Genomic DNA, 27,145 nt, shown 5'->3' with positions numbered 1-27,145 from the left:
CCCTTCCTCTTTAGCCGGTGTACCTCAGAGTTTAGATACAACACTGAGTCATGTCATCCGCAGAAATTCTCTGATGACTCTGCAATAGTTGGGTGTAGAAAGGGAGGATGGTAGGACTAACACAGGGCCCTGGTGGAGGACTTTGTCAAATGGTGCAAGCTGAATTATCTACAGCTCAATATCAGTAAGACAAAGCAGAAAGTGATGGACTTTCGGAAGACTAATCCCTGTTAGTATTGATGGTGAGGATGTGGTGAGGACCTACAATTACCTGGGAGTGCACCTGGATGACAGACTTGAGTGCAGCACCAACACAGAGGCTGTTTACAAAAAGGGCCTGAGTTGCCTCTACTTCCTGAGGAGACTGAGGTCCTTTCCAGTATGCAGGCCTCTCTTCACATGTTCTAACAGTCTGTTGTCATCAGTACAATCTTCCATGCAGTGGTGTGCTGGGGCAATGGGATCAACATGGGTGATGTCAACAGGCTTAATAAACTGATTAGAAAGGCTGGCTGTTATAGGAGTCAAATTGAACACATTGGAGGCTGTGATAGAACAAAGGACCCCATGGAGAATCCTGGCAATTGTGCAACACATCTCTCACCCTCCGCATGCCTCCTTGGCTGAACAGAGAAGCACTTTTAGTAATAGGCTAAGACAACTACACTGCTCCAAAGAACACTATACGAGGTCATTCTTACCCTTGGCCATCAGGCTCTATAATGAGTCAATCTATAGCTGGGGAAGTGAAGACCCCCTCCTGTTAGACTGAGGTAACTTATTTTTTATTCTTTCAACTTCTTTTCTAATACTTACATATCTGTACACTTGTAATGCTACTGTGACACTGTAATTTCCTTTGGGATCAATAAAGTATTTATCAATCTACCTACCTGCTTTAGATAGTCCAGGTCTCCAAAGCATTCAGAAGGATAGAGCTAGTTACTCAGGAGAAAATAAATCTGTTCAACATAACCAGAGGCTGTGCCAATGCATTGAAGATTATGGTGAATTTCACCATTACAGAGTGCTCCTAAGATATGAGACATGGTACATGTTTTTCAGGGTCTCAGTGAAGACAGATTAGTAGAATACCTACAAGAGTACAAAGTGACAATAACTTGGAGCTCAGCATGTGCGAACAAATGATTAATTTCCAGAACATAGCTCAACTACCAATATTGGGGCGATTTTGGTTCTGAAGTGTGGTCATCGTGATTTGTGCAGCTTCCCATAAATTGCTAAGATTAGCTCCATTCCTATGGAATATGTTGGAGTGAATAGGATTTTATGCCAAGAGAGATAGAAAGAAATGTTGGGCAATGACATTTCAGTGAGATTGATTCTTTCTGAACCAGCTGGTTATGATCGCGACTTTGCAAGCTTTCAATTAATCATTTGTTTACACATGCTGAGCTCCAAGCTATTGTTGCTTTGTACTCTTGTAGGTATCCGACTAATCTGTGTTTACTTTAGACCTGTGGCTCCAACAATGAGATTCTGAAAAACATGAACCACATGTCATATCTTGGGAGCACATTCCAGGGTGTCACCATCTCAGAGGACCTGGACCCATCATATAAACTTAATTGCAAAGAAAGCACAACAGCGTCTCTACTTCCTCAGGAGGCTGCAGAGATTTGGCATGTCATCAAAAACCTTGGCAAACTTTTATAGATGAGTGGTGGAAAGTGTGCTGACCAGCTGCATTACAGCCTGGTATGGGAACACCAATGCTTTTGAAAATCTTACAAATGATAGTGGAATCAGCCCAGTACATCACAGGTAAAACCCTCCCAACCATTGAACACATCCACATGAAATGTTGCCATAGAAAAGCAGCATCCATCAAAGATCCTCACAACCCAGGCCATGCTCTTTTCTCACTGCTGCCATCAGATAGAAGGAACAAGTGCCTCAAGGCTCACACTAACAGTTTCAAAAACAGTTACTAGCCCTCAACCATCAGGCACTTGAACAAAAGGGGATAAATACACTCATTCTACTTCTGATATTCCCACAACTGATGGTCTCACTTTAAGGACTCTTTATCTTGTTATTTCATGCTCGCTACAGGTGTCCCCCGCTTTTTGAACGTTCGCTTTACGAAACCTCACTGTTATGAAAGACCTACATTAGTTCCTTGTTTTCGCTTTCAGAAGGTGTTTTCACTGTTACGAAAAAAAATCAGCGCACGATAAAAGGCAGCGCGCGCCCCAAGCAGCTGCTCTCCCCCGGATTCAGAACTGCATTCTAGCCAGCATTGCTTAAACATGTGCCTGTGAGCAGCCGTTTGCAAGATGAGTTCTAATGTATCAGAAAAGCCTAAAAGAGCTTGTAAGGGTGTTACACTTAGTGTAAAACTAGACATAATTAAGCGTTTCGATCATGGTGAATGAAGTAGGGACAAAATGAGTTTGGCTTGTGGAAGCTGACGTACATGATGTTGGAGAGGTTTTGGCATCCCATGACCAAGAACTGATAGATGAAGAGCTGATGCAATTGGAAGAAGGAAGGATAACAATCGAAAACGAATGCAGTAGCGAACTGAACGTGAAGCAACTGTGTGAGATTTTCGCTGCAATGATAAAATACGACTTTAATTTTGAAAGGGTACGTAGGTTTAGGGGATATTTGCAAGATGGTTTGAGTCCTTACAAAGAACTGTATGATAGAAAAATGCGTGAGGCTTAGCAGTCAACTTCCACATCAGCCACAGCAGACGACGAACCTCGACCTTCGACATCGAGGCGGGCAGTCATAGGACAAGATGAGCTGCCTGCTCTAATGGAAACAGATGACGAGATGACACCCCAGTGTCCCACCACCCCAACACCCAGGCTGTAGACAGATACCGATTTGCGGAGAATGCAGCGGTAGCTGGGCGGCACACAGCACATCTTTAAGAAAAAAGCCAAAATAAACATGCTAATTAATTAGGTGCCACCTGACACGTAATTGTCGGCCCAGATCAGATACGACGCAATTCGAAATCGGCACTGATCTGGGCCGACAATTACATGCCGAGCGGCACCTAATTAATTAGCATGTATATTTCGGCTTTTTTCTTAAAGATGTGCTGTGTACCTCCCAGCTACCCCTGTACCCCTGCATGATTCACTGCAATGTATGGGTCAGCAGCCTGGAGGGTGGGGGCCACTGCACCACCCAACCTGCGACGACTCAGCCTAACACACCATCATCAGTGTGCTCGGCGCTTTCCCAATTCCGGTGAGTAATACGACACTGTACATACATTATTTCTACTTTATATCGGCTGTGTATTTTTACGTGTTATTTGGTATGATTTGGCAGCTTCATAGCTTAAAGGTTACTGGAGAGCGCTTGCGTTGTGTTTTTGCCGAGAGCGCTTGCGTGAGATTTTCGCTACGGAGAACAGTGCAGTAATGATTGTAGAAACGTATTTCTACTTTATATAGGCTGTGTATTTATCATATCATTCCTGCTTTTACTATATGTTACTGTCTACAAGAAGAGTCAGAGCCGTCTCTATTTCCTGAGGAGACTGAGGTCCTTTAACATCTGCTGGACGATGCTGAGGATGTTCTACAAGCCTGTGGTGGCCAGTGCGATGCTGGGGCAGCAGGCTGAGGGTAGCAGACACCAACAGAATCAACAAACTCATTCGTAAGGCCAGTGATGTTTTGGGGATGGAACTGGACTCTCTGACGGTGGTGTCTGAAAAGAGGATGCTGTCCAAGTTGCATGCCATCTTGGATAATGTCTCCCATCCACTAGATAATGTACTGGTTGGGCACAGGAGTACATTCAGCCAGAGACTCATTCCACCGAGATGCAACACAGAGCGTCGTAGGAAGTCATTCCTGCCTGTGGCCATCAAACTTTACAACTCCTCCCTTGGAGGGTCAGACACCCTAAGCCAATAGGCTGGTCCTGGACTTATTTCCTGGCATAATTTACATATTACTATTTAACTATTTATGGTTTTATTACTATTTAATTATTTATGGTGCAACTGTAACGAAAACCAATTTCCCCCAGGATCAATAAAGTATGACCATGACTATTATTTTAGGCTTTATGTGTTATTGGCATGATTTGGTAGGTTATTTTTGGGTCTGCGAACGCTCACAATATTTTGCCATATAAGTAAATGGTAATTGCTTCTTCGCTTTATGACATTTTGGCTTACGAACCATTTCATAGGAATGCTCTACCTTCGGATGGCGGGGAAAACCTGTATTTATTGCTATTTATTTATATCTGCATTCGCACAATTTGATCCTGTTTACAGTTACCGTTCTATAGATTTGCTAAGTATGCCTGCAGAAAAAGAATCTCAGGATTGTATGTGGTGACATGTATATACTCTGATAATAAATTTTACTCTGAACTTTGATGTTTTCATGAAGCAAGTGTAAGATGGAGGTAAATTTCTATGCAGCTAAATTTGACATGTTTCATATTCCCTCCTAGACACTAGAATCAAAGACACTAAAAGTCTGTAGTAGTTGGTACTGCTCCCTGCATTTTTTTCCTAAGGTTTTGTACCTAGTAATAGACAGGATTTATGAAGTGATTCTGGGAATGGTCCATCAATTGGTGATGGTTTGAGAAAGATCCTGCCAATGACTTTTCTTGAATGTAATTACCAGAGTCAGAAGTGTTGCCTTTCATGAATATGGTCAAGATTACCAATACAAGACCCATAGCTTCTCCTCTTACATGTTTTCACAATAAGACTGTGGTTTGTTTGAAGTGTTTCACTGCTGAGGAGGATGATATACTGGGATATTAGTTGAGCCTTTGAGGTCTTTTTGTTCACTAATGCTCCTTAGCACTATACCATTTACTGTATATGTCTTATTCCTAGTTGATTTCCCAAAAACGCAGAACCTCATACTTGACAGAATTAAATTTCAACTGCTAATGCTCTGCCTAATTTTCCATTTATCTGCTGTTGTAGCCTTGGACAATCTTCATCACCATCCACAGTAACACCAACTTTTGTACTATATATAGACTAATTATATCTCCACCTTCAGCGAGCACTGAGAGGGTCATGCTTTTTGACTTCTCCAGTGCATTCAACACCATCCGCCCTGGTCTGCTGGGGGAGAAGCTGACAGCAATGCAGGTGGATGCTTCCCTGCTGTCATGGATTCTTGTTTACCTGACTGGCAGACCACAGTATGTGTGCTTGCAATACTGTGTGTCCGACAGAGTGATCAGCAGCACTGGGGCTCCACAGGGGACTGTTTTGTCTCCCTTGCTCTTCACCATTTACACCTCGGACTTCAACTACTGCACAGAGTCTTGTCATCTTCAGAAGTTTTCTGATGACTCTGCCATAGTTGGATGCATCAGCAAGGGAGATGAGGCTGAGTACAGGGCTACGATAGGAAACTTTGTCACATGGTGTGAGCAGAATTATCTGCAGCTTAATGTGAAAAAGACTAAGGAGCTGGTGGTAGACCTGAGGAGAGCTAAGGTACCAGTGACCCCTGTTTCCATCCAGTGGGTCAGTGTGGATATGGTGGAGGATTACAAATACCTGTGGATACGAATTGACAATAAACTGGACTGGTCAAAGAACACTGAGGCTGTCTACGAGAAGGGTCAGAGCCGTCTCTATTTCCTGAGGAGACTGAGGTCCTCTAACATCTGCCGGACGACACTGAGGATGTTCTACGGGTCTGTGGTGGCCAGTGCTATCATGTTTGCTGTTGTGTGCTGAGGCAGTAGGCTGAGGGTAGCAGACACCAACAGAATCAACAAACTCATTCGTAAGGCCAGTGATGTTTTGGGGATGGAACTGGACTCTCTGATGGTGGTGTCTGAAAAGACGATGCTGTCCAAGTTGCATGCCATCTTGGACAATGTCTCCCAACCACTACATAATGTACTGGGTGGGCACAGGAGTAAATTCAGCCAGAGACTCATCCCACCGAGATGCAACACAGAGCATCATAGGAAGTCATTCCTGCCTGTGGCCATCAAACTTTACAACTCCTCCCTTGGAGGGTCAGACACCCTGAGCCAATAGGCTCCTGAACTTAAGTCCTGGATTTATTTCCTGGCACAATTTACATATTTACATATTACTATTTACCTATTTATGGATTTATTACTATTTATTACTTATGGTGCAACTGTAATGAAAACCAATTTCCCCCGGGATCAATAAAGTATGACTATGACTACATCCAACATATTAATAGGTCCCAACACTGAACCATGCAGTACAGTCACACTTGCGATCAGCAAAACATTCTTCCTACATCCTCACTGCCTTCCATCAGCAAACCAGTTTTTGATCCTGAAACCTTGCACCAAAGTGTCTTAACCTTTTGTGTAGATCTGTGTCTGAAACTTGGTGGAAGGGAATGTGGAGCAGGTATGCATCTGGAGCAGGGTACAGCCAGAATTGAAAGCTATAATCTACAAAATTGTCCATTATTAATACCATTATTTGAATCTGTATATGTACAAACATTACAATTTTACTGCTCAGTAATATTCTGCACGTATTTTAATTTCTCGTAGTTGCATACCATGATGAAACCACAAGATACTTCCAGTTTTCTCCTTAATTCTGATATTAAGCAACAGATGAACTTTGAACAACATCTGTTTATAAGTCTTCCCTGGCTCTTTAAAACTACTGTCTTAATGCAAAGGGAAAGACCTGAATATGTAAATTAATGCTCCAAGATAAAGAGTGCTCCATTACCAAATATGGCAAAAGATGAGACTTTCCCAGTGGGTAAGACATGTTCTGATAAATCTTTGGTGAAAGTCACCTTGCAGAATAGTTAACACTCTGAGCTAATCTCTACTCTTAGGTAGCATGCATTGTTTATGGTTCTCTTTCACTTAGAGGTATATAAATAAAATATTCCTGAAACTTCCAGGCTTGGGTTAATTTGTGGGAAGTTCCTTCCTGTTCTTGATAAACATTTTGTAATAACCTCACAAAAAACACGAGTGGGGCCTTTCAGATCTTTCCAGCAGGCTTGAAATAGCACGAGATGCCACTTGCTTGGAGGTAAGAGTGAGAATTAAAACATGAGTGGGACCTTTTGCGATATCACTGTTTATTAAGCCTATAAATGCCTATAAAAAGTGATGTTAAGCAGAGTGCCCATTGGGAGCAGCCATTGATGGAGTGTGCTAGTATTAAGAGTGGGAAGCTGACGCTTTGGCTAAAGAGGATTTGGCAAGGAGAGGCAGAGGCTAAAGTAGGTTTCTGGTAAGTTTCTTTCTTTCTTTGTCTATTTGTGCTTAGTTAGTGTAGTGAGAATGGGTCCAGGGTCAGCATTCTTCATATAGAGATAGAAATTTTGGGAGACTTCCAGTCTTGTTGATAACTACAACTGCATGAAGTGCATCCAGCTGCAGCTTCTTACAGACAGTATTAAGGAACTGGAGCTGCAGATGGATGGCCAGCAGATCATATAGGAATAGGAGGTGATAGATGAGAGCTAAAGGGAGGTAGTCACACCCAAGTTGCAGAAAACAGGTAGCTGGGTAACTGCAAGGAGAGGGAAAGGAAATAGAGCAGAGTACTTCTGGAGCTGTTTCACTCAATTACAGCCATACTGCTTCAGATGCAGTTGGGGGTGAATGACCTAGCGTGGAAAGCCGCAGAGACCAGGCCTTTGGCACTAAGTCTACCTCTGTGACTCTCAGAAGGGAAAGGGGAGAAGAGTAGTGCAGTGGTAATCTGGGGATTCAATAATTAGGGGAGCCGTTCTGTGGATGTGAGGAGTCTCCCGTTTGGTATGTAAAGGATGCCACAAGTGGGACTTCCCCGTAGTCAAACAATTTAATTCTTATTCCCATTCCTTTCACGATTTGTCGGTCCGTGGCCCCATCTTGTGCTAAGATAAGGCTCCCTCATGACTGAGAAGCAACACCTTATATTCCATCTGGGTATCCTCAAAAGTGATGGCATGAATATTGATGTCTACTTGCAGTAAACAAATCCCCCCCCACCCTGCCCAAAACCCCGCCCTTTCTCTAATCCCCACTCAGACCCATTTCCTCTTCTCACCTGCCTATTACTTCCCCCGAGTCCCCTCCTCCTTCCCTTGCTCCGATGGTCCACTCTCCTCTCCTACGAGATTCTTTTTTTCTCCGGCCCTTGTCTTTTCCCACACACCTGGCTTCACCAATCATCTCCCAGCTCACCTCCTTTCCCTCCCCCCACATTATAATTCTGGCAGCTTTGCCCTTTCTCCTCGGTCCTAATGAAGGGTCTTGGCCCGAAATGTCAACTGTTTATTCATTCCCATCAATGCTGCCTCACCTGCTGAGTTCCTCCAGCATTTTTTGTTGCCTCAGATTGGGCACACAGTATTCGTAGGGGGAGGTGAGCAGCCACATGTCATGGTACATCTCAAGGATGAACTTTATGCACCAAATACATTTACATTTATTAGGAAATTGTTGTGGTATGTTGGTACATGCAACAAAACTACAACATTCACCAATTATACATAATAAAGAATTATACATATAAAAGTGGAGATATGAAATAGAATGTGAATAAATACAAGCATGCATTTATAATACAAACAAGAATAAGAAGTGCTTTGAAGTGTTCACAGTGTGGTGACTGATGTTGTTATCAACAACATAGATAGGAAAAGGCTTGAGATCCTAAAGAGAGAATGTAGGGAGCTAAGTAGGAAGCTGAAAAGCAGGATCTGATGGATAGCAATCTCCGGATCACTGCCTGTGCCATGTGCTAGAGAGGGCAAGAATACAATGATCTGGCGGATGAACGTGTGGCTGAAGAATTGATGCAGGAAGGAGTGTTTCAGATTTGTGGATTATTGGAATCGCTTCTGGGGAAGGTATGACCTATACAAAACAGATAGATTACGCTTGAATTTGAGGGGATCCAATATCCTTGCGGGCAGATTTGCTAGCGCTTTTGGGGAGGGTTTAAACTAGCTTGGCAGTGGAATGGGAACCAGAATGACAAGCCAGGGAATGGGGCTATGGATATACAGGTAGATCCTGAATGCAGAGATATCGTGAGGAAAGACATGCAGCTAATAATGCAAAATAAAGCAGCCATGATTGAATAGTTGAACAGACTCCATGGGTTGAATGGCCAAATTCTGCTCCTATGTCTTTTGGTCTAAAGTTCCGGTCCAAGATTTGGTCCAAATTCCAGGATGAGTTGATCGGTGTCTGTTTGGATGCAAGATGTATCAAGAACAGGGTGAACTTAAAGTATGGGTCAGTACATGGAACTATGATATTGTGGCTGTTACAGGAATGGCTGCTGGATGTTTTGAGGGTTTAGATGTTTCAAAAGGGCAGGGAGGGAGGGAGGGAGGTACAAAGTGGGGTAGCAGGATTGCTAACCTGAATAGTATCACAGCTGCAGAAAGGGAGGATGTCATGGAGGGATTATCTACTGAGCTAATGTTGGTGGAAGCTAGAAACAGGAAGGGAATTATCACTCTCTTGGGAGTATTCTATAGAATCCTGTTAGTAGAACACCCCCCACCCCCCAACCCCTATAGCAACAGAGAATGCAGAACAGATGGGGAGAGATTTTGGAAATGCATCAACCTCAACATGATCTTTATTTTGAGTTACATTGTGGAATGGGCCCTTTCGGCCCAGAGTCACACTGACCAGCAACCAAACTGTTTAACCCTAGCCTAATCACAGGACAATTTACAACGACCAATTAACCAGTATGTCTTGGAATTTTGGAGGAAACCAGAGCACCCAGAAGAAAGCCACGCATATGGGGATGACAAACAAACTCCTTACAGAAGATGCCAGAATTGAACTCAAAGCTCAGACGTCCCGAGCTGTAAAAGCATCATGCTAACCGCTACACAACCATGGCACCCCATTAATAAAGGCCTGAAGAAGGATCTCAGCCTGAAACGTTGACTGTTTATTCTTTTCCTTAGACACTGCTTGACCTGCTGCATACCTCCAGCATTTTGTGTGTGTTGCATGATGCCCCATTAATTGGTACCTTCTTAGTGCCAAAGGTTGGCTGGAGCAGGATTCGTTAGCTGCGATCAGAAAGGACTCCTGACAATATGAAGAGAAGCTGACTAGATGAGAGGTCATACTAGGCAATGAACCAGGTTAAATGTCAGATCTCTCTGTGGGTGATCATCTTAGAGATAGTGACCGCAACTCCCTGCCCATTACCATTGCCATGGACAGGGATAGGAGCAGACAGTATGGGAAAGTATTTAATTGATTGAGAGGGAATTTAGGCAGGAACTTGGGAGTATAAATTAGGAACAGATGTACTCAGAAATTCACAATGGAAATACAGACATTGTTCAGGGAGCACCTGCATGGAGTTCTGAATAGATTTCTCCCATTAAGGCAAGGAAAAGATGGTAGGGGGAAGGAATCATGGTTGACAAGAGATGTGGAACCTCCAGTTATGAGGAATAAAGAAGCTTGCTTAAGATTTAGGAAGTAAGGATTAGAAAGGGCTCCAGATAGTTACAAGGTAGCCAGGATGAACAGAAGAATGGACTTGGGAGAGCTAGAAGGGGGCATGAGAAGGCCTTGGCAAGTAAGATTTAAAAAAAAAACAGAAGTGATAAGGTGTTAACACATGAGTCTGCTAAACATGATAAGAGTCATGGCATTACAAGAAAGATCGTAGCTTGGATTAAAAAAAATGGCTGACTGGCATACAGTGGGAATAAAGGGGGCCTTTATAAGCTACCTGCCAGTGTCTAGTGGTACTTCACAGCGTTTGGTGTCATTATATCAATGATTTGGTGATGAAATTGATGGCTTTATGGACAAGTTTGCAGGTGATAGGTGGTGGAACAGGTTGTGTCAAGGAAGCAGGAAATCTACATAAGGACTTAGATTGGGAGAGTGAGCAAAGAAGTGGCAGATGGAATATAGTGTAAGGACATGTATGGTGAAGCACTGTGGTAGAAGGAATAAAGACGTAGACAGGGAGAAAATCCAAAAATCAGAGATTTTAAAGGACTTGGGAGTCCTTATGCAGGATTCCATAAAAGGTTAACTTGCAGTTTGAGGTGGTGGTAAGGAAGGCAAATGCAATATTAGCATTCATTCCATGAGGACTAGAATAAAAGAGCAAGGATGTAATGCTGAGGTTTTATAAGGCATTGGACAGACTGCACATGCAGTATCGTGAGCAGTTTTGGGCCCCTTAAGAAAGGATGTACTGGCATTGGATGTTCATGGGAATGAAATAGTTAATGAATGAGGAACGTTTGATGGCGCTGGGCATGTACTCTTTGAGTTTAGAAGAATGAAAAGGAGATTTCATTGAAACCTAATGAACATGAAGAGGCCTAGACAGAATGGATATGGTGAGGATGATTTCTATGGTGGAATAGTCTAGAGCCAGAGGATATAGCCTCAGAATACAAAGATATCCCTTTAGACCACAGGTTATGAGGAATTTCTTCAGCCAGAGGGTGGTGAATCTGTGGAATTCATTGCCACAGATGGCTGTGGAGGCTGTCATTAGGTACATTTAAAGCTGAAATTGATAGAGTCTTGATTGGCAAGGGTGGCAAGGCAGCAGAATGGGTGAGAGAGATAATCAGCCATGATGGAATGGCAGAGCAGACTTAATGGTCTGAATGGCCTAATTCTGTACCCAAGTCTTATGACCTTATGGTCTAAAACCCCAAGACATTCTATACATAAGTGAAGAATAGGAGGATGACCAGAAAGCGCAGTACTAATCAGGAATAGAAGAGGAAAATGTGCCTGGCGCTAGAGGGGGTAGAGCAGTTCCTCAAAGCATAGTCTGATTAGGGATAGTCAGCATGGATTTATGAAGAGGAGGTGATGCCTCACAAGCCTCACTAAACTCTTTAAAGATATGACAAAGCACATTGAAGGTATTGTAGTGGATGTGATGTATGTGGATTTTAGTAAGGCATTTGATAAAGTTCCCCATGGTAGGCTCTGTCAAAAAGTCAAGAGGGATGGGATCCAGGGAAACTTGGCTGTGTGAATTCAGAATTGGCTTGCCCATTGAAGGCAGAGGGTGGTTGTAGATGAAGCATACTTCTGCCTGGAGGTCGGTGACCAGTGGCGTTCTGCAGGGATTTGTTCTGGGACCTTTGTTCTTTGTGATTTATATAAACAACTTGTTTGAGGAAGCAGAAGTTTAGGTTAGTAAGTTTGTGGAAGGAACAATGCTACCACGCAAGTTAATATGGTTATGAAGAAAGCAAATGGTGTGATGGCCTTAATTAGTCAGGGGATTGAATTGAAAAGCTGCAAGGTAATGTTGCAGCTCTACAAAACACTGGTTCAAACACAGTTGAAATATTGTGTTTAGTTCTGGTCACTTCATTAGAGGAAAGGTGTGGAAACTAGAGAGGGTGCAGAGGAGGATGATGCCTGGATTAAGAGAGCATGTCTTATGAAGAAAGTTGAGCAAGCTAGGGCTTTTCTCTATGGAACAAAGGAGGATGAGAGGTGTCTTGATAGAGGTGTACAAGATAAGGGGCATATATGGAGTGGGTAAATATATTAACTTTTTCCCAGGATGGGAATGGTTTTCAGAGTGGTGGGTGAGTGGAATGCCTTGTCAGAAGTGTTGTAAAGGCAGATACAATTGAAACTCTTTAGATAGACATATGAATGATGGAAAAATTGAGGGCTCTATAGAAGGAAAGGGTTAGATTGATCTGAAAGTAGATTAAAAGGTCAGCACAACATCCTGGGCTGAAGGGCTTGTGCTCAGCATTCCCTCTAATTTTTTTTTTAAAAAACAGCTGTGCGGACCAACCATTACTCTGAGCAGGCATGTTTTTATATATAAATGCTGCCTGAAAAATGCACTGTACTTTAAAAGTTTAAATGTTAAGAAAATTCCAGCTGCACTGCAGTAAAGGTCATGTGCGCAGGAGCATTTGTTACTGTGAGGCCGCGCACTCATGCGGCTCAAAGGGAACATGACCTATCTGCTTGTGCTGTAATGTTCTAGATCACAGATAAAGGAGCAGAAGTAGGTCATTTGGCCCATCGAGTCTGCTCCAAAAAAAAAGAAGCAGACTCCACCATGAGCTAAACTATTCTCCCATCTACTTCCAATTTCCGGCTTTTTCCCCATATCCCTTGATACCCTGACTAATTAGATACCTATCAATCTCCTCCTTAAACACCCTCAATGATCGGGCCTCCACAGCTGTATGTGGCAACGAATTCCATAGGTCCATGACCCTCTGGCTAAAAAAACTCTCCTCATCGCTGTTTTAAATGGGTACTCTCTAATTCTAAGACTGTGGCCTCTTGTCCTGGACTCACCCACCAAGGGATACAGCCTTTCCACATCCACTCTGTCCAACCCTTTCAACATTCGAAATGTTTCTATGAGATCCCCTCTCATTCTTCTGTACTCTAATGAATACAGTCCAAGAGCCAACAAACACTCCTCATATGTTAGCCCCTGCATTCCAGGAATCATCCTTGTAAATCTTCCCTGAACTCTCTCCAACATCAGCACATCCCTTCTAAGATAGGGGGCCCAAAACTGCACACAGTATTCCAAATGAGGTTTCACCAGTGCCCCATAGAGTCTCATCAACACCTCCTTACTCTTATACACTATTCCTCTTGAAATGAATGCCAACATAGCAATCACTTTCCTTACTGCCAATCCAACCTGGTGGATGACCTTCAGGGTATCCTGCACGAGGACCCCCAAGTCCCTTTGCACTTCCGATTTTTGAATTTTCTCCCCATCTAAATAATAATCTGCCCGATTAATTCTTCTTAAAAAATGTACTACCGTACATTTCTCAACATTGTATCTCATCTGCCATTTCTTTGCCCACTCTCCTAAACTGACCAAGTCTCTCTTCAACCTTTCCGTTTCTTTAACACTTCCTGCTCCTCCACCTACCTTGGTGTCATCCACAAACTTAGCCACAAAACCATTTAATCCATAATCTAAATTATCGATATACATTGTAAAAAGAAGTGGCCCCACACCGACCCCTGCGAAACACCACCATAACCGGCAACCAATCAGAATAGGATCCCTTTATTCCCACCCTTTTCTTTCTGCCTATCAGCCAATGCTCCACCCATTCCAATATCTTTCCTGTAATTCCATGGGCTCTCCTCTTATTAAGCAGCCTCTTATGCGGCACCTTATCAAAGGTCTTTTGAAAATCCAAATACACAGCATCCACAGCCTCTCCCTTGTCAACCTTATTTGAGATTACCTCAAAAAATTCCAATAGGTTGGTGAGGCAGGATCTTCCCTTCATCAAACCATGCTGGCTTGGGCCTATCTTGTCATGCACCTCGAGGTATTTCATAACCTCATCCTTGAGGATCGACTCCAATAACTTTCCAACTACCGATGTCAGACTAATGTTCTATGTTCAACTTAAGACAAAGGAAAGAGGAATCCATCCTGTTCACTTTGTGCTTTTTCCTTAAAAGGTTCATAAGAACAAATGTTTTCCTCCAAGAGGACATATACTGCCTTGATGGTAATTTTTGAACAAAAATTCACAGTCAGTGTCCTTCATTGGTTAAGAATGGGTTTGGATTTTTCTTTCCAATATTTTTTATTAGTTTCTACATAGAAGAATACAGAGTACAAGAAAGTATATATAAAAAGTCAAAAAAGATAAAAAATAACTACCAGTTACATTTTATCTATCCATAATAACAATCTCATTACCCCGTATACATGTAAGTTAATCAATAATTATATTGAAATATACTAATTACAAAAAAAAACCTAACCCCTACCAAGACCAAAGCTGTTTATTAAGGAGAAAAAAGGTAAAATACCTTCTCATATAATAAAAAATAATAATAGCCAACATCTGAATTTAAACAATGAATTGAAGGTTTTGAAAATAATTCAGAAAACGTCCCCACAATGTTTGAAAGTCTTGACGAGATTCAGAAATTGAACAATGAATCTTCTCTAAATCTAAGCATGACATCATGTCGTAGAACCATTGAGCATGAGCAGGAGGAAAGACATCTTTCCATTTAAACAAAAGCGCCCTCCTAGCTATAAGACAGTTGAAGGCCAAAATATGTAAATCGGATGTCTTCAGCTTGTTATCTTGTCTGGTAACAATACCAAATAGGGCTGTCAGAGGATTAGGCTTAAAATTGACTTTGAAAAGTAAAGAAAATGTTTGGAAAACTTCCTTCCAATATTTTTCAAGACTCGGACAAGTCCAAAACATATGAATTGATGAAGTTTCTCCATTATTACATCTATCACAGTAGGGATATATAGTCGAATAAAAACGAGATAGCTTATCCTTAGTCATATGAGTTCTATGTACCATCTTAAATTGTATGAGGGATGGCGAGCTCACAATGATGAAGTATTAACCAATTTAAAAATTTCATTCCAAGATTCCTCAGATATTGATGTCTGTAAATCTTGTTCCTAGGATTCTTAATTTTGTCTAAAGGAACATTCCTCGTCTCCAGTAACATGCCATAAATATTAGATATTAAACCCTTATGAAAAGGTGTCAAATTGAAAATTACGTCTAGTAAGTTCTTATCTGAGCTTATAGGAAATGTGCATAATTGAGATCCTAGGAAGTCTCTGATTTGTAAGTATCAAAAAAAGTGAGTTTTGGGTAAGCTATATTTGGCTGACAATTGCTCAAATGAAAAAAGATTTCCTCCAACAAATAGATCCCAAAAATATTTAATACCCAATCTGTCCCATTGTTTAAAAACTAAATCAGTCATGGAGGGTTTTAAAAAAAAAGTTAGAATAAGTGGGACTTGAAAGGGAAAATCTCAATAAACCAAAGTGTTTTCTAAATTGTATCCAGATCCTCAGAGTATGTTTAACTATTAAATTATCAGTTCGTTTACTTACAGATAAAGGAAGTGAGGATCTAAGAAGAGAAATAACAGAAAAATTATTAACAGAGTTAGCTTCTAAATAAACCCATACTGGACAGTCTACAGGATTACTATAATATAGCCAAAACGTAAGATATCGTATATTAACTGCCCAGTAATAAAACCTAAAATTAGGTAAGGCTAAACCTCCAGACTTTTTAGATTTTTGAAGATGAACTTTATTTAATCAAGGATGTTTATTTTTCCATATATAAGACAAAATAGAATCAAGAGAGTCAAAAAAAGATTTTGGAATAAAAACGGGTAAAGCCTGAAAAAGATATATGAATGTAGGTAGAATATTCATTTTAATAGAATTAATTTGTCCAATCAACGATATTGAAAGAGGTGACCAATTTAATGATATCTTTTTTACATACTTCAATAAAGTAAGAAAGTTTTCTTTAAACAGGTGTTTGTAATTCTTAGTGACTGTTACACCCAAATAAGTAACTTGATTCCTTACAATTTTAAAAGCGAGATTTAAAAACCTGAGTGTGGCTTCGGAACACCACCGTATATTCCGTCTGGGTGGCCTCCAACCCGATGGCATGAACATTGACTTCTCTAACTTCCGCTAATGCCCCACCTCCCCCTCGTACCCCATCCGTTATTTATTTATATACACACATTCTTTCTCTTTCTCTCTCCTTTTTCTCCCCCTGTCCCTCTGACTATACCCCTTGCCCATCTTCTGGGTCCCCCCCCCTTTTCCTTCTCCCTGGGCCTCCTGTCCCATGATCCTCTCATATCCCTTTTGCCAATCACCTGTCCAGCTCTTGGCTCCATCCCTCCCCCTCCTGTCTTCTCCTATCATTTTGGATCTCCCCCTCCCACTTTCAAATCTCTTACTAGCTCTTCCTTCAGTTAGTCCTGACAAAGGGTCTCAGTACCTCTTCCTAGAGATGCTGCCTGGCCTGCTGCATTCACCAGCAACTTTGATGTGTGTTGCTTCATTATTTTTTATACGTTTATCTTGTTCATTAAGAGTTTGTCGAATAGAATCCAATTTACCATCTATTTGTTTAAATTCAGAGTTGAATTGTTGAAACTTCTCAGAGGCTTGTCTTGTATGACTTTGCAGCAAATCCATTACAGAATCCAAAGAAGCAGGGAGATCATTGTTTTTAGTACCTCTGGCACGTCTTCCAGTCATAATGAAAGAATATCACACTTAAAAAGTTTCAAGACAGGTTGGAAATAGTAAGATAATTAGGGTTGGAGCAACGGCAGATTGCTGTTACTCCATCAGCCACCACCAGGAAAATCTGGGATTTTGACACTCAAATCACACGACTGAAAACTATCAAGATCAATTCATAGCTGATAATTTCTCCACTACTCGGAAGATTTATATAAACCAACATTTGTAACTCTCAGAATTGTTTCACATCTGATTAGACAGTCGCACCTACTCCATAATAAAGGATTCTAATCATCTTGGATCTTCTTGCTAGAAGGCCAAGACCACTCTCTACCACCCTCACACCAAGGTATTTATGAAGATAACAACCTACGGTTACTCAATACTGACTGGCCCAAGAATATATTTACAGCTGCGTTTAACTGTGCATTCACTCAGTTAATCCTATTCCCAGGTTGGTACAGAACACATCACCTAGCACTGACAAGCCAGTTTGAATTGGAATTCATTCTGGGCAAGCTCAAAATAAACATTATACAGCCTTAAAAAGTGCTGGAATAAGGAGCCTGCTATGGATGTACACAAATCTTCAAAGTTTCAGGAAAAGTTGAAATGGCTGCAGTAATGATGGTGAATTAAAGCTTTAACCAGCCAAGGTGCACAAAAACACTAAAACTTAAAAAAAATTGGCTTGCCTCAACTGGATAATTCCTTTCAATTCTGGATAAAGTCTTTTGGAGATACTAGATAAATTAACAGCAATGTTATCAGACACAGGGCCTCAAAGAAAATGAGCAGATTGTTTTTCTTAGAGCAAACACAAAGGATTATTACAGTTGTATTGTTATTAATTTTTCAGTTTTCTAAGAATATTAAGCAATTTAATAACTTTTGAAAGAAAACTTTGAATTTTGCCGATCAGGTTCTGATGTGATTTTAATCACATGCTGTCTCATAAGCACAAGAGTACCCTGCCCCCAACAGTCTCTCATGGTTAGTTGGAGGTTGGTTCCAATTGTTTCATAAACTGCACTGTATTTTCCCATATCTACCCATTCACTAACAATACAGTGGATTCCAATTAAATGGGACATATCAGATCAGTACATTTGGGCTGCCCCAAGTAGCTGAAGTTTCATGGAAATAATTAAAAAGTTACTACAGATAACTGAGTAACAAATTATGTACTTAAATAAAACAAAGAAAAAAGAACACTACCAATTCTACTACAGCATTATAAAACTATTAATTCTTAATCATTATCAATGGAGGAATTCATCCAGTGTACACCGCTGTGCTCTTTTGATTGATTGCAAATGAACAAAATCAGTGCAGGCACCTCGTGCAAATAATGTACTGCCTTCATACAATGCTTTTGACACTTACATCCTCCAAGTCTTCATTTTCATTGTAACATTTAAAAGGATTGCGGATATCTTCAAATTCTTCATAGTTCCTAACTTGCTGAAGTAGTGAAATTGTTTTTGGCATCTCTAAGCTCAAATGCTTGAAACCACAGTGACCAAACAGTTCTGAATTCATGTTCAAGTTTATTGTCATCTGACTGAACATATATACAACCAACATAATTCTGGACCATGGTGGACCAAGTCAGCATATAAACACACATAGCACATAAACCAAGCTATTACCATAAATAAGTTAAAAAAAATATAATCCAAAATGCATGCAGCACAAGTAACCAGTAATTGTCTTACTGCTTATTTCTCGCCAACTACCAGAGACAAAATTCACTTTTTTGGCCATAAACACACACAACTGACACTATTTAAAAACAATTCACTCTAAGCATAGTGTAATATCTAACAGTCACACAAGTGCATGGATTGACGCTAGTTAGAAACTGTTCGGCAAAAGTCACCTGTCCCAATTAAGCAGCATAGTATCCAAAATAAACGAAGGGAATCCCAGCTAGTTTCTCGATCAGTTTATTTGTTCTTTAAGAATTGTCCTAAATAAGTGGCTGCCCCGATTAACTGTTAGCCCAATTAACCGGAATCCACAGTAGTCCAAAAGGTGGCAATTGGAAACATGTTCAGGTAAGTCATGTTCTTGTAAAGATTTTAATATTGGTTCCTCAAGAATTTTGACAATAAAGTGCAAAGCTTAGGGTTCTTGCCGAATTAAAAGAACACAAGCATAGAAAAGCATCAATTAATGCATACAACAAAACTTGATAATCTTGTGTATTTTCTGACTGATTTTTTCCTGAAAGATGTAAGACGGTTTATGTATCTGAATGCCTATGACAGTGGAAAAGGTAGGAAGGGGACACAGGAGTGGGGAGGAAGACAGCAGGGCAGGGTCAGGGTGGAAAATAGTGAGTAAGGGACAGAAGAGGTAGCAGGTGGGCAGAGACGTCGAGGGGACAGAGCGGAAACGACGAGATCGACACGGGGCAGTGGAGCGAAGACAAAATAGTGGGATGGGGCAAAAGCAATGATTGGAAGAACACTAGCGAGTGGAGCCGTAAGGAGTCTCGAAAGAACAGGTACGGTCGCGGCGATTGGGGAAGACAAACGGGGGCGCGGAGGGGTTCGATTGCAGAGACAAGTGATGGGTTGGGCCACTTACCACTCACATTCCAGCGAAGATGAGATCAGTCTAAACTCCTCAGCCTCCAAACCCTGGAAACAGTGCAGTTCCCCGGAGCGGAACGGCGCCAAGTCCCGAGGCCGGCGACTAGCGACCACCAGGCCTAGGCCTCCTCACTGTTTACCTTTGCCACGCTCCGCAAATTCAACCACTATCGCGCAGCCCGCACATTCGCCAGTCCCGTCCCCTACAGCATTCCTAAATTAAAATAGGAAAAATAAATACATAACGATAATTGAAGCTCAATGTCCGTGTATTGTTTTCACAGTAGCTTTAAGAAAATAAATTTGTTTCTTCTGGCAAGATGCGTCGTATATGTGGTTGTCTATTAAAATGTAAGTTTGACGTCATTTTGTCTACAAATACCAGTGGCACCACACAATAGGACTACATTTCCCAGGAGGTAAAGGGCTGGCGTGACCCATGTGATCTCAACTGATCCAGTTGTGAGGAGTTGCAGTTTCCTTAATCGAGTGACTGATGGTTAGGCAAAAAATAACAACTTTATAATTATAATAAGTTAGGATCGATTGCATGTAAATTGTTAAATGTTTTGGAATCATTGTAGATAAAGTGTTCTAAGTAAATTTTTTATCAAAGTACATACATATCACCATATACAGCCCTGAGATTCATTTTCTTGTGGCATACTCAATAAATCCATCATAAAATAGTAACCATAGTAGAATCAATGAAAGATCGCACCAGCCTGGGCATTCAATCCATGTGCAAAAGACAACAGATTGTCCAAATACAAGAAGAAAGAAATAATAATAATAAATAAACAATAAATATCGAGACCATGAGGCGAAGAGTTCTTGAAAGTGAGTCCATAGGTTGTGGGAATATTTCAGTGATGGGTCAAGTGAAGCTGAGTGTTGAATATTTTCAGAACCAGGCTTATTGCCACGGATATATGCCATGAAATTTATTGTTTTGCAGCATCAAGTATGGTGCAATAGATAATAAATAACTGTAAGTTACAATAGAAAATAAGGAACTAATACAAAAAGAGAGCAAAATGTTGAGGTAAATGTTCATAAGGCTGATAGTTAGGGTAAGAAGCTATTCCTAAAATAATGGGAGTATGTCCTCACACTACTGTTCCTCCTTCCTGATGGTATCAATGAGAAGAGGACATGTCCTGGATGGTGAGGGTCCTTAAAGATGGATGCCACTTTCTTGAGGCACCACCTTTTGAAGATATCCTGATGGTAGGGAGGCTGGTGGCCATGATGGAATTAGCTGTCTCCAATCAACTGCAACTTTTTCGATCCTGTGCATTGGAGCCTCCACACCAGGCAGCTATGCATCCAGTCAGAATGCTCTCCTTGGTAAATCTTTGTAAATTTCCTGGAGTCATTGGTGACATATGAAATCTCCTCAAACTCCTAATGAAGTATACCTGCTGGTGTGCCTCCATTGTGATTGCATCAATGTGACAGGCCCAGAATTGATCTTTTGAGATGTTGACAACCAGGAGCTGGAAGCTGCTTGCCCTTTTCACTACTGATCCCTTTATGAGAACTGGTCTGTGTTCTCCCAACCTTTTCCTTCCTTAAGTCCACAAACAATTTCTCGGTCTTACTGACGATGAGTGCAAGGTCATTGTTGCAGTTCCACTTAACCAGTCGATCTACCGTTTCCTCACCACCATTTGCAATTCTGCCAACAAGTTAATTCACATTTGTCACAAATGAAAAAGCTTAAACTTACTTGTCTATTGGCTTCTCATTTACAATGAGGTACAGTTCCATAAATAAAAGCAAAACATAAATGATGGGAATACTTAACTGTGTGTGGAGTTTTCAGCTAGTCATTATCCACCATATTTTTAAGACATTGTGTTCCAACTGTGAAGTATTATGTGATACTTCATAAGGTCAGTCTGGCCAACATGCAAACAAATTTTTAAAGAATAGGCTTACTCTAGGAGCTCTTTGCATACCAACAGTGCAATATTTGCCTAATTTGGAAAAAAAATATTTTCCTTTCTCAAATATTTAATCAGCTGCTTGAAATTCAAGTTCCTAAGGCTGTGAAAACTTAAGTTTTCATTTCACAAAGACTGTAGTATCCTAGCATCTTTATGGATAAGGCCAGATAATTCAGAAATTTAAAATTTTAACTTCAGTTTTGCAATTCTCAACTGCATCATTTGTTTTATTTTTCAGCATAGGCCACTGGTGAATCAGGTCTTACGTACTGATAAGTGCACTGCAGAAGTAGAATTTAATGTTGTTTGATTGTATATGTTGCCAAGATTGAAAATATAAGGTAAGACTTTTTATTTTCGTTATCTTGGACTTCGCACCCTCAAGATTTAAGGGTACGTTAATCCATATTTAGTTGAAGAAAATTTGCTAGAAATAATGTCTGCGGATGCCACGTTGTCCATTCACAGTCTGTTACGGTTCCCAATATCTGTTCTACCTTCCTACACATTCGTTCTCACAAATAAATTGCATCCCTTGCCAATTCACTTTGCTGAATCATGAAGACCGAATCTCAAATCAGTGTCTCGACATAACAGAAGAGAATTATAATCGACGTGTGTGCGAAGTGTAGGGAAAATAACCATTACAACTCGGATATCCAGAGCCGTCAGCCAGTATTGATCGCTCCAAGTTCAAACGCTCGAACTTGGTTAAGGGACATGGACTTGTTGGCTGGAGTTGGGTAGCCGATCGATTCTGCGCATTCGGTTGCTTTTGCCTGGCCATCTGATGGCATCCGGTGCTCGACGACGACTGCTCTGGTCTGTAGAGCCATTGCTGTCTGTAACACAAGAAATCATGGTATGTGGGCAAGGGCTTTAGGCCACACCAAGCTTGTTCCTTTCAAATACAATCATTCTGCTCGGTTATGGACCCCGGCCAACATGTTTAATCTCTGGATGTTCCACTATGTCTTCCCAAAGGTAAAAGAAACCAAATTCCAATGCGTTGTATCTGAAATTTTGACCATTAGACAAGTTGTCAAGGTGCCTTTCTCGAACTTGGCTGCTCAGCACATCGCCCATTTACTTCCACGGATGAAGTGTATCCTTGGGGGTCTTACGGACGTAAAGCACTGCCCTTGTGCCTTGTCATTATTTCACCAGGGTGCAAGTTTAGTGGTGGTTTAGGAGTGGGGGAGATCTACACAAAATGTCTGCCCAGGTTATGTTTAATCTACAGTTTCCTCAGCACAAAATGGGCAGGATAAAATGATCGAGTGGAGCCGTGAACTAGGAGCTGCTTCTCTTTTTTGAGGTTTCCCTTGAGGTGTCTGTGTGAAGGCATGCAATGCCTGCTTTCGGTGTGATAGGTCTTCATTTTTGCTTTTTTTTCCCCCCCAAGTCGGCGAGAAGCCCAGAAAATGGGCCATTTGAATAAGATGCCTTGCTCTGAGTGTAATAGCAGTTATGGAGTATTTTTTTTCCCACAGGGTGTTTCATTACTGCTTTAATTCTCTAGTAATGCAGTGACTATTGTATTAGTAAACTTTGCTGACCAAACTAGGTTTTAAGAACTGGTTAAAATGTATGAGATCTAGAGTGAGAGGTGTGAAGAGTTTCACATTTGATAATTGAGTAAAAACAGTGTCTCCTGAAATGGCATGTCAAGTAGTTACAGATTACCAGACATTTTTCTCCTTTTAAATTTTGATAAAATTTCTTGATAATCTCATTAGCATTCACTGGGAAGATAAACTAAGAGCAAATATGTAAACTATTACAGCTTTGGGAAAATGCCAAAAATGTGCCGTATTTATTCTTTCATGTTTGAAAATTGAAGTCCAGATCCATCCGATAGTTCGCGATGGACGTTAACATCAATAAGTGAAGAAAGAATTAAAATATTATGTAGGTCTTGTTAAGGAGAGAAAATATAAGCATGTATGTTTTGGTGTAAAGTTTGGTCTATTCTGCAATTGTTTGAATATAAATTTCGTGAGCTGTGTTATTGTGGTGGGGGACATGGGTATGCTTATGATCGATCAGGTGTTTTTGTTTAGAGGATTAATGTGTGTAAGTAGTCAATTAATATGAATATAACTTTGAAGTGATTTATGCTTTGCCCTTTAACCCTTAGCCTAAACAAAACAGTTATCCTTTATTTGCATTATTTTTGGAATTCATAATTCACGACAAGTGTAAATAGAAATAATTGAATAATTACTTTAAACTAGATTGAGTTCAATTCTCAATCGAACAAAGTATTTATTGCATTAATTGGAATGCTGATATAAAAAGAAAAAATGGCTAGGAAAAAATTAACAGGTTGCACAGCATCTATGATTTAAATAAAACAGTTGCTATTTCAGGTAACTGCATCTTGGACATCTTGACAGAAGGACCACAGTCAGTCCCTGTTGGCAAAAATATCTCTAGCCCTATCACACTGAGTACTAGCACTCCCCAGGGCTGCTTGCTCAGCCAGCTGCTGTTCACACTGCTGTCACTTGACTGTACTACTAGATCCAGTTCAAACTGAATCATCAAGTTGGTTGAGACACAACACACCATGAGATGGCAAACAGTGAGGAGTTAGAGCAGCTAGTAGAATGGTGTGAACACAATAATTTGAGTTTCAACGTGGACGAGACCAAAGAGATGATTGTGAACTTTTGGAAGGCACAGCCTGACCACTCCTCTCTGCACATACACAGCTCCTCCTGTGGAGAGAGTTAGGAGCACTAAGTTTCTGAGAGTGCACATAACAGACGATCAGTGCCACCTCTTAGCTAAGAGATCACAGTAGTGTCTCTATTTTGTGGGGAGACACTATCTGGTATGGGAATGGCAAGGCATCTGACTGAAAATTCCCACAAAGGATTGCAAGGACTGCTGAGAGAATTATTGGGGACTCTCTTGCACCCTTTGAGATACTTAATCGAGAGCACTGAGTATGCTGGGCCCGTAGCATTGTCAATGATCCCTCCCATCCATCCGACAATCTCTTTGCCCCCCTACGATCAGGCAGGAGGCTCTGTAACGTTAGGACAAGAACTGTTGGATGGGTAACAACTTCTTCGCCCCAGGCCATAAGACAACTGAACTCTCTGCCACTGCATATGAGTCTTATCACATATGAAGTGCCAGTAGCATTATGCTGTTTAGTTTTTAACTTGAATCATATATGCACCTTATTATTTGATAATTTATTTTTGGTAATATCACCTTGTGTGTGAGTTGTATGTAGCATATTGTGCACCTTGGTCTGGAGGAATGTTGTTTCGTTTGGCGGTGTACACGTGTACAGTTGAATGACAATAAACTGAACTTGAAGATTGATGATCATTCATGTCAGCTGACTAGTTCTGATACAACCTAAAGAGGCTGCTCATCTACACAGCCGAATTCAATGTTGGGTCTTGAGAGCTCTGGCATGCTGACTCAGATGCTGTGTTGTGATCTTGTGTGTGGCTTTGAAATCAGAGTGCAGTGGAAGGTTGGTGTTAACGGAAATACTGAGGGTCAGTAATTTAAAGGAATGGAGTCCGGGGAATGGGGTGCAAGAGGTAGTCCAGATTGTTGACCAGAAATGTTCAGTCTTTTCTCTCTCCATGGATGCTGTCTAATCTGAGAGTTTCAGCAATTTCTGATTCTCTATCAGTGTTCCATTTAATTTATTAGCTATCAAGAATACGGTAGGAATCTGAGGTCCAAGTGTGAGTGAAATAAGTTTAAAGTAACAGTCAGCTGGGAGCATAATGTCCTATTTGTGGGCTGATCAGAAATATTCTGCAATCTGCATTTTGTGTCTCAAGTACAGAGGATACCACTTCATAAATGGTGATACAGTTTCATTTGGACTGTTGAAAGGTGATGTTTGGGTTCACAGTGAGCACAGAAACTGATTAAGTACAAAGCTATAAGTATAAAGCAGGAGACTAATGAGCAACACACTCAAAGTGCAGGAATTCAGTAGGTCAGGCAGCAACTATGGATAAGAATGTCAATGTTTCTGGCCAAAACCCTTCTTCAGGAGATTAATGAGTTTAGTAAAGAATGTAAAGGCTTGTGCAATAATGACCTTGGAATTTGGTAGACTATGATACTTAAGTGGAATGAATTTAAGAAATAATGTTAATGGGTTGATAGCATGGGCTGATAAGTAAGGCTTGAACTTAATTCATTTAAGAAAAAATTAGTTTTCTTAGTTTTTAATCTTTAAAAACATCACTGAATATGCATTATTTTTCAGTCTTTTGAGCACAATTGAAATTGGTTACTAGACTAATTCACTTGATAATCTCTGTCAAACTTTCTGTATTTTCCTGAAGGATTCTTAGCAACAGGAATATCAATTGATCCTTTCTCATTTTTTTTATTCCCCACCTGTCTCATTAGGACCATTATATTTCACACTTTGTGGTGTGGTGTTTCAGTTTTGTTCCTCAATTTAACTTGTGAAGCCATGGGGTTTCTACAAACATCATCCCCCTCATGGTGGTGAGTTCAACAGAGGTGTTCTGCAACTTGCATCCAGTGAAGTCATTATGTTTGGCTTAACTTGGTTCTTGTGTAAAATCTTTCATTTTATATAATGTAATTAAGAATGTGTTCTTGTTTTTTTTCCTCTACTTCTGGCTTGCTTTTGACCTTTCACTGATAGCAGGCGCAGAATCAGAATCGAGTTTACTATCGCTGATGTATGTTGTGACATTTGTTGCTTTCTGGCAGCAGAGACATAAAAAAATTAATAAAAGTTACAATAAATAGTTGAAAGAGGAATAGTGAGGTAGTGTTCATCGATTGTTCAGAAATCTGATTGTGGAGGGGAATAAACTGATCCTAAAATATTAATAATGTGTCTGCAGGCTCGTGTACCACTTCCCCAATGGTAGTAGAAGAGGGCATGTCCTTGATGGTGAGGGTCTTAATTATGGATGCTGCCTTCTTGAGGCACCAACTTTTCAAGATGTCCTCAGTGGTGGAGAGGGTTGTACCTGTCATGGACTGGCTGAGTCCACAACTCCCTGTGGCTCTTTTGATTCTGTGTATTGAAGCCTCCATACCAGGTGATGGTACAACCAATCAGAATGCCCTCCACAATACAGCTGTAGAAGTTTGCTGGAGTCTTTGGTGATGTTCCAAATCTCTTCAAACTCCTAATGAAGTATAGCCACGGGTTTGCTTTTTTTGTGATTACATTGATGTGTTGGGCCCAGGATAGATCCTCTGAAATGTTGACACCTAGGAATTTGAAGTTGCTTAACCTTTCCACCTCGAATCTATCAGTGAGTGCTGATGTGTGTTCTCCCAACTTCCCCTTTCCGATGTCCTTAATCAAGTCCTTACTGATGTTGGGTGCAAGGTTGATGCCAATCTGTCTCTCTCCTGTTGATTTCCGCTTGAACTTCTGCCAATAACATTAGCGTCATTAGCGAATTTATAGATGGTGCTTGAGTTGCGCCTTGCCGCACAGCCGTCAGTATAAAGAGACTAGAGCAGCTTGTCTCACAAACAAACAGCTGGGCCATTTGTAAATGCAAATCCCACACCTGCAG

At 40.9% G+C, this 27,145-nt stretch overlaps 2 protein-coding genes across 6 annotated transcripts in view; one reads left to right on the top strand and one right to left on the bottom strand.

Annotated features, from left to right (window-relative positions):
• The window catches only part of atg13 (ATG13 autophagy related 13 homolog (S. cerevisiae)), a 128,993-nt gene extending 108,986 nt beyond the window's left edge, over positions 1–20,007 (bottom strand). Inside the window, exon 1 of one of the 4 annotated variants that reach the window (XM_072272242.1) lies at positions 19,635–20,007. The gene's annotated coding sequence lies outside the window, so the exon portion shown is untranslated. Of the gene's footprint in view, positions 1–19,627 lie in introns of all 4 variants that reach the window. The other 3 variants (XM_072272239.1, XM_072272243.1, XM_072272244.1) reach the window with 3 other exon arrangements.
• Positions 19,443–27,145, top strand: part of LOC140205080 (activating molecule in BECN1-regulated autophagy protein 1-like) — a 417,476-nt gene continuing 409,773 nt past the window's right edge. Inside the window, exons 1-2 of one of the 2 annotated variants that reach the window (XM_072272238.1) lie at positions 19,443–19,544; positions 21,823–21,925. The gene's annotated coding sequence lies outside the window, so the exon portion shown is untranslated. Of the gene's footprint in view, positions 19,545–21,822; positions 21,926–22,416; positions 22,569–27,145 lie in introns of those variants that run through there. The other variant, XM_072272237.1, reaches the window with a different exon arrangement.

Source organism: Mobula birostris, chromosome 11 (genome assembly GCF_030028105.1).
Source record: "Mobula birostris isolate sMobBir1 chromosome 11, sMobBir1.hap1, whole genome shotgun sequence".
Taxonomy (NCBI): domain Eukaryota; kingdom Metazoa; phylum Chordata; class Chondrichthyes; order Myliobatiformes; family Myliobatidae; genus Mobula; species Mobula birostris.
Note: the sequence above shows the minus strand (reverse complement) of the source record. Positions and strands in the feature narration are given on the sequence as shown.